The sequence below is a fragment of the Arvicola amphibius genome, chromosome 17 (assembly GCF_903992535.2).
Source record: "Arvicola amphibius chromosome 17, mArvAmp1.2, whole genome shotgun sequence".
Taxonomy (NCBI): domain Eukaryota; kingdom Metazoa; phylum Chordata; class Mammalia; order Rodentia; family Cricetidae; genus Arvicola; species Arvicola amphibius.
The window spans coordinates 21,745,466-21,755,172 of record NC_052063.2 but is presented as its reverse complement, the minus strand read 5'-3'; the positions used below and the strand labels follow the sequence as shown (position 1 = coordinate 21,755,172).

Below are 9,707 nucleotides of genomic sequence, written 5' to 3'. Positions count from 1 at the left end.
GAGTTCAGCCATGGCAACAAGCAGAAACAGCATGCCTTCTTCTGAGAAGAAAAATAAAAAACCAGAATGTTTTTCACTGATTAGCATCTCTTGACCCTTGCCCAGGGAAAACAATCCGTCACACGAGGCTGCCAAGAGATAGGGGCAACAGCAAATCAAGACCTCAGCAAAGTCCATCTGGCACTGCTTCCTGATCAGGTGCAGAAACGAGTTGATAGCCCCACCCAGGAAAGCCCAGGAATACTTTTAAGTGTCTTTCAGTGTGCTACCTTAAGATCATGGGTCTCCAAGCCACCACAGCTAAGCTCAAACCAGGAGCTGCACAGCGGTTTAAACCTTAAACCATCTCAGACCAGCTTCAACATGTAAGTGATGGAAACAGCAATTACTGTCCTTCCTCTAGTGAGCTGAGTGTGGGCACTGGAATACATTGTGTTTGTCACTGAACTAACTCGGTTAGGAAGCTTCAACACAGAGAGACTAGAAACTTAGTGACTTTTATCTTTGCTGGCCTCAGATAAACCCTCCCGCCTCCTCCCTCCCCGCCCCTGCTGTCCCTCGTTAGCCCTCAAGTTCTTTCCCTATCAAAACAACCTGACAAACAGAGATCTGAATTCCTTAGCTCTAAAATAAATGTTTGTTGGAGCTTCAAGGATGACCTTGCTCAAGGAGCTGAGTGGGAGGTAGAACTGTAGAGATACAGCTTGCTCTGGAATCCCAAAGCAGGCCAGGCAGGGAGGCTTGCCGGGGGAGGCGGCTCTTGGAACCTGTGAAACCACACAGCACAGCAGCTGCCTGCTTTGCCCACACGGTGGTTGCAAATCCATTTCAAAATATCAAGAGCAAGAAAAAAAAAAAAATCAAGAGCAGACTCCTTCCTCGGGTAGGTCATAGTCCACAGCCGTGTAAACACTTCATTTTCCCTTCATGAAAATAAGGATCAGGCTACGTAAGTGACAGAGTTAGTTCAAAGGGGGGGGGGGGGGGTACAGAGGAGACAAAGACTGAACTCGGTTTTCACGGATGGATAAGAATTTGTTGACAGACATGGTCAAACCATGGTGAGCAATGGATCAAAATGTGTGAGGCAGGTAGAATAAAAGCCTTGTTTTATTATATTATCCATTAGTGTGGCCTTTTATGTGCCTGTCTTTCCCTTCCAGGAGCTCCTTACCTTAGATGTTATGAACTCTGTTTACAATTAGCAGTGTTCAGTATTAGAACATAAATATGTCCTGAGCCCGTGACTGGCAGATCTTCGCGGTACAGGGATAATGATGACAAGGATGCAGCCCACCACAAAGCAATTTACAACATAATAGGTTTAGACAGAAATGTGTTCAAATAATACCAAATCACTCAAAACGGAATTCAGGAAATCCCCAAGTCTGGACAAAGTTCTCCTCAAGGCTGCCAGCAACTGTTCCTGCCTGAACCAGTCTTCCCTCAGCCAACAGCATGGAGGTTAATTAGAACGAACAGGGCTTTGCTGAGATTCCAAATGTTGACAACTGTTCCCACCAACCGTGGCGACATCAGCCTGCCTTGGTCTCTGTGTGGAGAGTTTGAACTTGATGACCAAGAAGCCTTAAGCCTGAACATTTCTAACAATTTGGGTAAATGTCCTCCAGAGTTCCTGGTGTTGGGCCAACCACACTTTTCCTTTAGCAAAAAAGCTTCATCCCTTCTCTTTCTACCGTTTAAAGACACATGAACAAGTTTTGGATTAGCTGCCTTGGTTTTGTTGACTGTGGAAATGTGGACAACCCATGATGTAGGATTCCCCTTTGTATGCTTTCACTATGTTTTATTGCCATTGGTGAATAAAGAGGCTTCTTGGGTCTACGAGAGGGCAGAATAGAGTCAGGCTGGAAGAGATATTCACTATGTTTTATTGCCATTGGTGAATAAATTGCTTCTTGGGTCTACAAGAGGGCAGAATAGAGTCAGGCTGGAAGAGAAAGTGAGAGGGTAGGCAGAGTCAGGGAGAAGCCATGTAGCTGCTGCAGGAGACAGACACCAGATGCTAGACAGAACCTTACCAGTAGGCCACAACCACATGGTGATACACAGATTAATAGAAATGGGTTCATTTAAGATATAAGAGCTAACTAACGATATGGTTAAGTGATTGGCCAAGTGGTATTTTAATTGATACAGTTTGTGTGTGGTTATTTCGGGTCTGGGCAGCCAGGAAACGAATGAACGGCCTCCAACTACAAACCCACCTTTAGGAAGGTCTCTCATCTTGCCAAAAGCACGCGGGTCCAGTTTCACATCTACAGATTTGTATCTATATGCCGGCCAAAGTCCCACTGTAAAGCCATCCTTGCAAAAGGATAAAAGGAGTCTCAGTGGGGACTGGAGAGATGGCTCAGAGATTAAGAGCATTGTTTGCTCTTCCAGAGGTCCTGAGTTCAATTCCCAGCAACCACCCACTGGTTCACAACTATCTGTAATGAAATCTGGTGCCCTCTTCTGGCCTGCAGGCATACATGCAGACAGAACACTGTAAGCAAAATAAATAAATCTTTTTTTAAAAAGGAGTCTTGGCAAACTCTGGAGTGTTTATTTGATGGGGGAGAAATACACAGGAAGGCCAGCAAGATGGCTCAGTGAGCAAAGGTACTTGCTACCAGGCCTTCCCATTGGAGTTTGATCTGCTTCCCACACACAGTGGAAGGTTTTTCTCTTAACCCCCTCCTTTGTGCACCATGGCCCATGCCCCCTACCACCACATACACACACAGAGTAAACAAACATAAAGTTATACAAATGGGAGGGTTTTTGTCATAGCATCTTGTAGTTTAGACTCACAGGCACAACTATTCCATCTCATTGCTTGCTTTATTAATTTGTTCCATTTTATCTGTTTTGCAGGACTAGGCATGGAGCTGAGTGCCTCCACATACTAGGTAGGTAAGCACTGAGCTATGGCCCCAGTCTTCTTTTAATTTATTTGAGACAGGATCTCACTAGTAGCCCAGGCTGACCTTGAACTCAGTCTGTAGACCAGAAAGGACTTGAACTTGTGATCCTCAGCCTCCCAAGCAACTGCTATTACAAGCCTAGACCATCAGACTCGATCTCTTATTTTATGAATTGAGGAATTCACTGGTAATCTATCTATATATTCACTCATCCTAACACAGCAGGTTTTATCCCAGTGATTACTAATGTGTCATTCCCATTCCAGCGGCATCACCACCCATTTCAAAGATGGACATATTGAGCCGTACCCCACTTCACCACCTCACACACTGTGGAGGAGAGGCCAGCAAATGACAGTTCAACAAGATGTTCTCACACACCCACAGATCTGAGAAGAACTTCTCTGTGCTCTATTAGTCAAGTGTATTAGTTAGGGCTCCTTAGCTTAACTGGATTAAACAGAAAAGGGAATTTTTAGGCCATGCAAATAAAAAATTCAATCACTTCAGTTATCTTGCACTGTTAACTAAATACTCCTCTGTAGAGATTATTCAACCCTTGCCCCCAGGTAGCCAATTCTGGCTAGTTTCCTGTTGCCTTTCAACAGATACTTTGCCAAGGCGCTTGTGGAATTCCATTCCTTAGCCACATCATGACCGTAGCCCCTGCTCTTACTGCATCCATGACTTAACCTAAGCCAAAACACTTTCCAGTCTCTCATCCCACCCACCGAGCGTCCTGCCTCGGCTTCACAACAGGCTTGTATTCTACCCCTGTATGAAAATTCTGTATCTGGGGGCTGGAGAGACGGCTCAGAGGTTAAGAGCATTGCCTGCTCTTCCAAAGGTCCCGAGTTCAATTCCCAGCAACCACGTGGTGGCTCACAACCATCTGTAATGGGGTCCGGTGCCCTCTTCTGGCCTGGAAGTATACACGCAGACAGAACATTGTATACATAATAAATAAATAAATATTTTTAAAAAAGAAAAAAAAAAGAAAATTCTGTATCTGCTTCCAGCCCTTCCTCACCCATATTCTTTTTCCTTTTAACAGTTTATTTATTTATTATGTATACAGTATTCCTTCTGCATGTATGCCTGCAGGCCAGAAGAGGGCACCGGATCTCATTATAGATGGTTGTGAGCCAATGTGTGGTTGCTGGGAATTGAACTCAGGACCTCTAGAAGAGCAGCCAGGGCTCTTAACCTCTGAACCACCTCATCAGCCCCCTTATAGATATTCTTACGAATTCCTATTCTGTCCAGGATCTGACCCATATGATGCAGTCACTGGTTATTCTGTCAGGAACGGTTTTCTTATTTCTAAAACTTGGTACTCATTTCAGTAAATGCATGTGATGGTAAGGACTAGAAGATTTCATACCAAGACAATGGCTTGATGATTAAACCTCCACAGGGTGAAAGGACTTACATATCAGATTGACAGCCCTTACTTGTCACGTTCCAATGTACTTGAACATAACATGACTTTTGTCCCTAATCTTCAGTCTGTCTCCTTCACCTAATGGGTGAGTTTGGGAGAAACCATGCTTAGCACAGGTCCTTCCTCTCTTCATTTTGGGCGACTTATGAGGGGAATCTTCAATAGAAGATGCCCACATCAGGGCAAGATGGAGATGGGGATGCAGGCAGCTAGGTGATTTTGCATATTCATCTTTAATTAGGTGCCTACATTGGTACCTGAGCTGAAGCTACTAAGACTCTAGCTACTGAAAGGAGGACAGTCTGGCCAAAACTGCCTGGTCTATAACAAGGGTCACTTGCTTCCCCTTTGCCTGAGTTAATCATTGGTCCCCTCGGGTGATCTGAAATTCGGGGAAAGGGAGAAAAGGGATGTCATAATCACAATGAAAGTAAATAGTAGCGACAATCTTATCTTGTGCTATCTCTTGCCTCTTCTTCCTGGAGAGTCACCGGACTCCCTAGGAGAACTTCCTTCTTTGCCATTTATACTGGAGTTGCCACGAGGGACAGACTGCTCATTTCTCACCGAATGTATTTCCTTCTGTTTTATAAAAGGTGACACGACATCTAAATTTCAGGGTGGTCAACAGCAGCCCCAAATAAAGACATTTCTTACCAATGTCATATATGTAAGTTTGGCCAGTGAGGGCTAAGCGAAAGCATTACATGCAACATCTGGAAAACATTGGAAATGGGGATAAAGTGTATTCTTCACATCCAGATGCTTCCTTTCTGCTCAATGAACTACAACCCTAAGGTCTGGACGGAGGGTGGTCCTTCCGAACCATGAATTGGGAGGCAGACCGGGCTCTAACATGCTTGAGGCAGCAGTAGCCAGGAATTTGCAAGCTGCTTGTGAAATCCTTGTGGCTTGAAATTATTCATAGTAGGAAGATTTTCACCAAATGGTAGAGCAAATGCTCTACAAATCAAACCTTCCTCCTCCGTGCCCCTTGCCCTAAAAGCTAGTTTTCCCATATGCTAATGTCAGAATGGTAGAGGAAAAGGGCCCTGAGGCCTGGAGAGTCATGAACAGCTCATCCCATAAGCCTTGATCTACATGAGAGAAAACTCAGTCTCCCTCATGCCTACATATTTCCATGTTGGCTTTCTGCCCGGCAAAGTCAAACCTAATTGTAACAAATACCCATATCGAACCCTCGGGTCTGACTACCACATGATTGTAGCTTTGAGATAATCCAGACACTGAAAAAGGATATCTGCCTAGTTTTAGGTCAAATGTCCACATCCTTAGCACAGTTTGTGGCAGCCAGCGATACGGGTTCCGCCGAACCAAACTGCTCACCCGAACCCATCGTCATGGTAGACCCTGTTAGTTTACACTTGCAAAAGATGATATGGGCTAAGCAGGGAGTCCAAAGTAGTTCACTGTGCTACCATCAACAGCCGGATATCTGACATCATTCTACATTGTCAAATGCATTCCTTCTAAGCCCATATGTCTAAATCGTTTTCCAAAAATACTTTATAAATAATTTTAATGTGTTCTTTTCGTAGGTGCTGGATACAGATGTTCTGGGCTGTACTGGGGATATCATTCTGCCATTCCCTCTTAGCCATTCAGTGTTACGCCATGATACCCTGAGCTTCATATCTTGCTGATTCCAGTACACTCTCCCCCTCCGCTTGTTGATTCATTTCTTTCGGTTCAAACAAACAATTCTAACCAGCAATGCCCTACCAGAGCTACTCATATGACGATGCCGTGTCTGCAGGAAGTTGTAAGAGTGTATCATAGGCAGCTGCGGTGACAGTCAAAACACACACATACACACACACAAAGGAAGAGTGTAATGTCCCTTAGACAGCAGAGGTTGGGGAAGCCCTTTGACATTTGACCTCAGGAAAGGCCCAGCCCTTGCTGCGTCAGGGAAGAGTCACCAACCTGTAGAGCTGGAGTCACGTCATGATTTCAGGAGAACCGAAGGCACTACAAGAGGCCAACAGCACAGTCGTAAACAGAAACGCATTCCTAATGGACTTGGACATAACAACCTTTAACCCCGCTGACTCGATTAGGGTACACAAATTCAAGGGTCTAAACTCAGCACTAAAGTGCACACACTTCAATGGATTCACATGTGGTCTGCTATTAGTTCCCTCATGGGGTCACACATGCCTGGGAGGTCTGAGCTGAAGCCCACAAATAGGACAAGATTCTTGACCAATAAAAGAGAACATTGCAAAACGGGACAAAAAGTGCTTCCAGGGAAGAAACAGGCTGTGGCGTCCATAATGGTTGACTCTCTAGAACCTATTCTGCCCCCTGGGACTGAGCATCCATGAGGTCTCAGTTTCTTCACTGAGCCCCAATTTAAAAATGGATGTAGGATTCCAAGTAGGTCAATAAGACATAAGAGCAAGTGAAGGCTTTATTAGAATATTTGCTGTCTCCTTTGAAATAGACACTAGGAAGAGACACCCCTCCCCTCTCTTGGGTCAGCTGGCTCCCCAGAAGGAAGGCTAACTGGAAAGGAGCAGGCCTTACTTCAGCAGGTGACAATGAAAATTCAGAGAGGAAAAGAGGGAATGAACAGAGCAACTAAACAGGGGCTTTAAAGGCCACCGGGAGAAGAGGCATTCTTCTCATAGGCTCCAAGTACCAGAAGCAAACTGGGGTGCTGGTTAGCATCCCAAATGAAGAGAGGAAAGAGAAAGCCCAAAAGTCACATCCTAGAAAGATGAGTGGATGCAAAAAAGCTCATGCTGGTTAGAGCATTCTGCTGGAAGCTCCATCCCAGCTCCTGGAATCCATATGTTGGTGGAGGCCGCTCGTTCGTTTCCAGCAGCCCAGACTCGAAATAATCACACAGAAACTATATTATTTGCAATACTGTTTGGCCAATAGCTTAAGCGTATTGCTAACTAGCGCTTACATCTAGAATTAACCCTTTCCATTATTTTATATTTTACCACTAGGCTCGTGGTTTACCAGCAAGGTTCCAGCACATCTGTCCCCTGCTAGGGCTAAATGGCTTCTCACTGACTCCACCTTCTTTCTCCCGGCATTCAGTTCAGTTTTCCCTGCCTAGGTCTATTCTGCCCTATTAGAGGCCCAAACAGCTTCTTTTATTCGTTAACAAATAAAAGCAACACATATACAAAAGGACTTCCCACACCACCCATATACCCAAAGAGTCTGAAATATTCTGTTGGAAGCTCCACCCCAGCCCCTGGCATCCATGTACCCAAAGAGTCTGGGATGTTCTGGTGGAAGTTCCACCTCAAGACTCCTCCCCCATCTCTCTCCATAGCCTGTCACATCTCAGAAAGCCTGCCAAATGGTGAGCCCTCCCCTAGAGATACCCAAGACCACTCCCACAGGGTATTTAAACTGTCCCGCAGAAAACAGACGCGTGGGTTTTTTTTTGGTCTCTTTTTCCCTGTCTCCTCTCTGGAGGGAAAATCATCCAGAAGCATTTTATCCATTAAACCTGGACTTTTTCTAATTTAGTCTGATTTGGATTGCTGCATTAGCAGAGCGGCTTATTGGAGTGCAGAAACTTCTCAATAGGGACTGAACGAGGGAGCAGGAATTCTGGGAAGGAAACAGATAGCAACTCATTAAAGGAATAATTATTCTGTCTGGGTTCTTAGAATGACTTAAGATGAGTCTGCCTTCCTGGAGTGGTCCTGACTTCCTTAGCAGTGGATGTTTGACCAGCCAACTGACTGACCAACTAGACTATCTGATGTCTACCCAGGCCAGAGATTTCATCCTTTTGACAAGAAAGATCTAGCTTTCCCTTAATAGACATTTACTGTTGCTGTTTACCACTATTTACCATGTGCTGGGTTGAGGAAGGCCTATCGCTAAGAACGAAATAAAACTCTATATCATGGTCTGTGTGTAAAGAACTTACAGACATGAGGGACGGGGTTTGAAGGTCAACCTTTTAGTAGACCCACTTCTCTATTGAAGGAGGGAGACTTTGGAGAAAACAAAGGATGCGTTTTGCAGAGGAACAGAAATCCCTTCCATAGTCCCTTTTTACCTGGAGTGAATTGGACTGGGCCCTTAACAGGATGAGACTGTAGTGGATATGTTACTAGCCACTGTGGCACCAAGTAGTAGAGTGGAGGGTAACTTTGGGTGGCAAGGTGCAAAGTCTCTGACCTAAGCCAGCACCTGACCCTTGAGAGAGATGCTAACATTGAGAAAGAGGGTATTGTTGAGAGAGAGAGAGGCTAATGTTGAGAGAAAGGCTCACACTGAGAAGGTATACCAGATGTCTAGGCTGATGATCTCTTCAGAGCAGCAAAATCTAAAGGTTTGCTCATAACTCTTGTCAACCACAAAGAAAGCTAAAAAGTGGTTTCACTTAAACCAACAAGCTTGTCAATTAAGTTTGAATATCACATGTGAAGCAGAACACTGCACCTTGGAGAGAAACTCACCTGCGGCCCCATTTAGGTGGGAGCATGTCTTAAGAGCCAGTGCACAGCGCTTAAGAGGGAAACCTCAGATTTTCTATGGAAAACCAAGAGACACACAGTCAGTGTTAACCAGGTAAGCAGCTACAACCTATCAAGAAAGATAACACAGCTGCCTCACTAGGGCAAGGAAGAGGAAGTGTAGGCTTCAGATCCTCCAGCAGGGCAGCCCTGGGGGGTTGGCAGGGGAAGGGTGGACACTAAGGGTTAACACCACCATCTCTTTGGAGAAGGGCAGGAACCCTGAAAGCCGCGGATTTTAAGCTTTTAAGATGAATTCTGCTGAGTCTTAAGGTTGTCTTCAGGGTGTTTAGTAAGCTGAAAGTGCCACAGCCAGCACGCTGAGCTGAGACACCACTAGTGAAGCTCATGGCAGGTGACAAGCAGAGAGTTTTGACAGGATACACTTAGGAACGAGAAAAGCCTTCCTCGTCTGTAGCCAGAGACCAGCAAATATTCCCACTCAACTGCTCTAAGGCTAATGTTTGCACTCCCTGAATGCAGGCGAACTGTCCCTCCAAGGAGGTTTCTATGGATGCAAAGGGTCACGTGATGAGGTTGCAGTCTTTGAGGGCCATGGTGAGTCAGCCTCAAAAGGCAGCCATACAGCAGAACATCGAAACCAGGGCCCCAGAAGCCTCCGAGTCCCGAGTCCATCTCAGGAAACAAATCACATTCTTCTGGCACAATTCCTGGTGTCGAGGAGGTTGCTACAAAAGCAGTTGCACACGTGACCTGGTTTCTGACCATGGCTGTCCTCATGCTTGTGTGAATTAAATGCAGACTCAAATATAAACAAATTATGGCTGGGGACCGAGAATCGGGGCAACCGCTGTG

General features: G+C 45.3%; 1 long non-coding RNA gene across 1 annotated transcript; it reads left to right on the top strand.

Moving 5' to 3' along the window:
* The first annotated feature begins 238 nt into the window (after nucleotides 1–238).
* LOC119803730 lies at nucleotides 239–6,551 on the top strand. The gene is made up of 3 exons (XR_005283699.1): nucleotides 239–365; nucleotides 2,881–2,915; nucleotides 5,934–6,551. It is a non-coding gene; the product is annotated as an uncharacterized LOC119803730 (long non-coding RNA).
* Nucleotides 6,552–9,707: the final 3,156 nt, after the last annotated feature.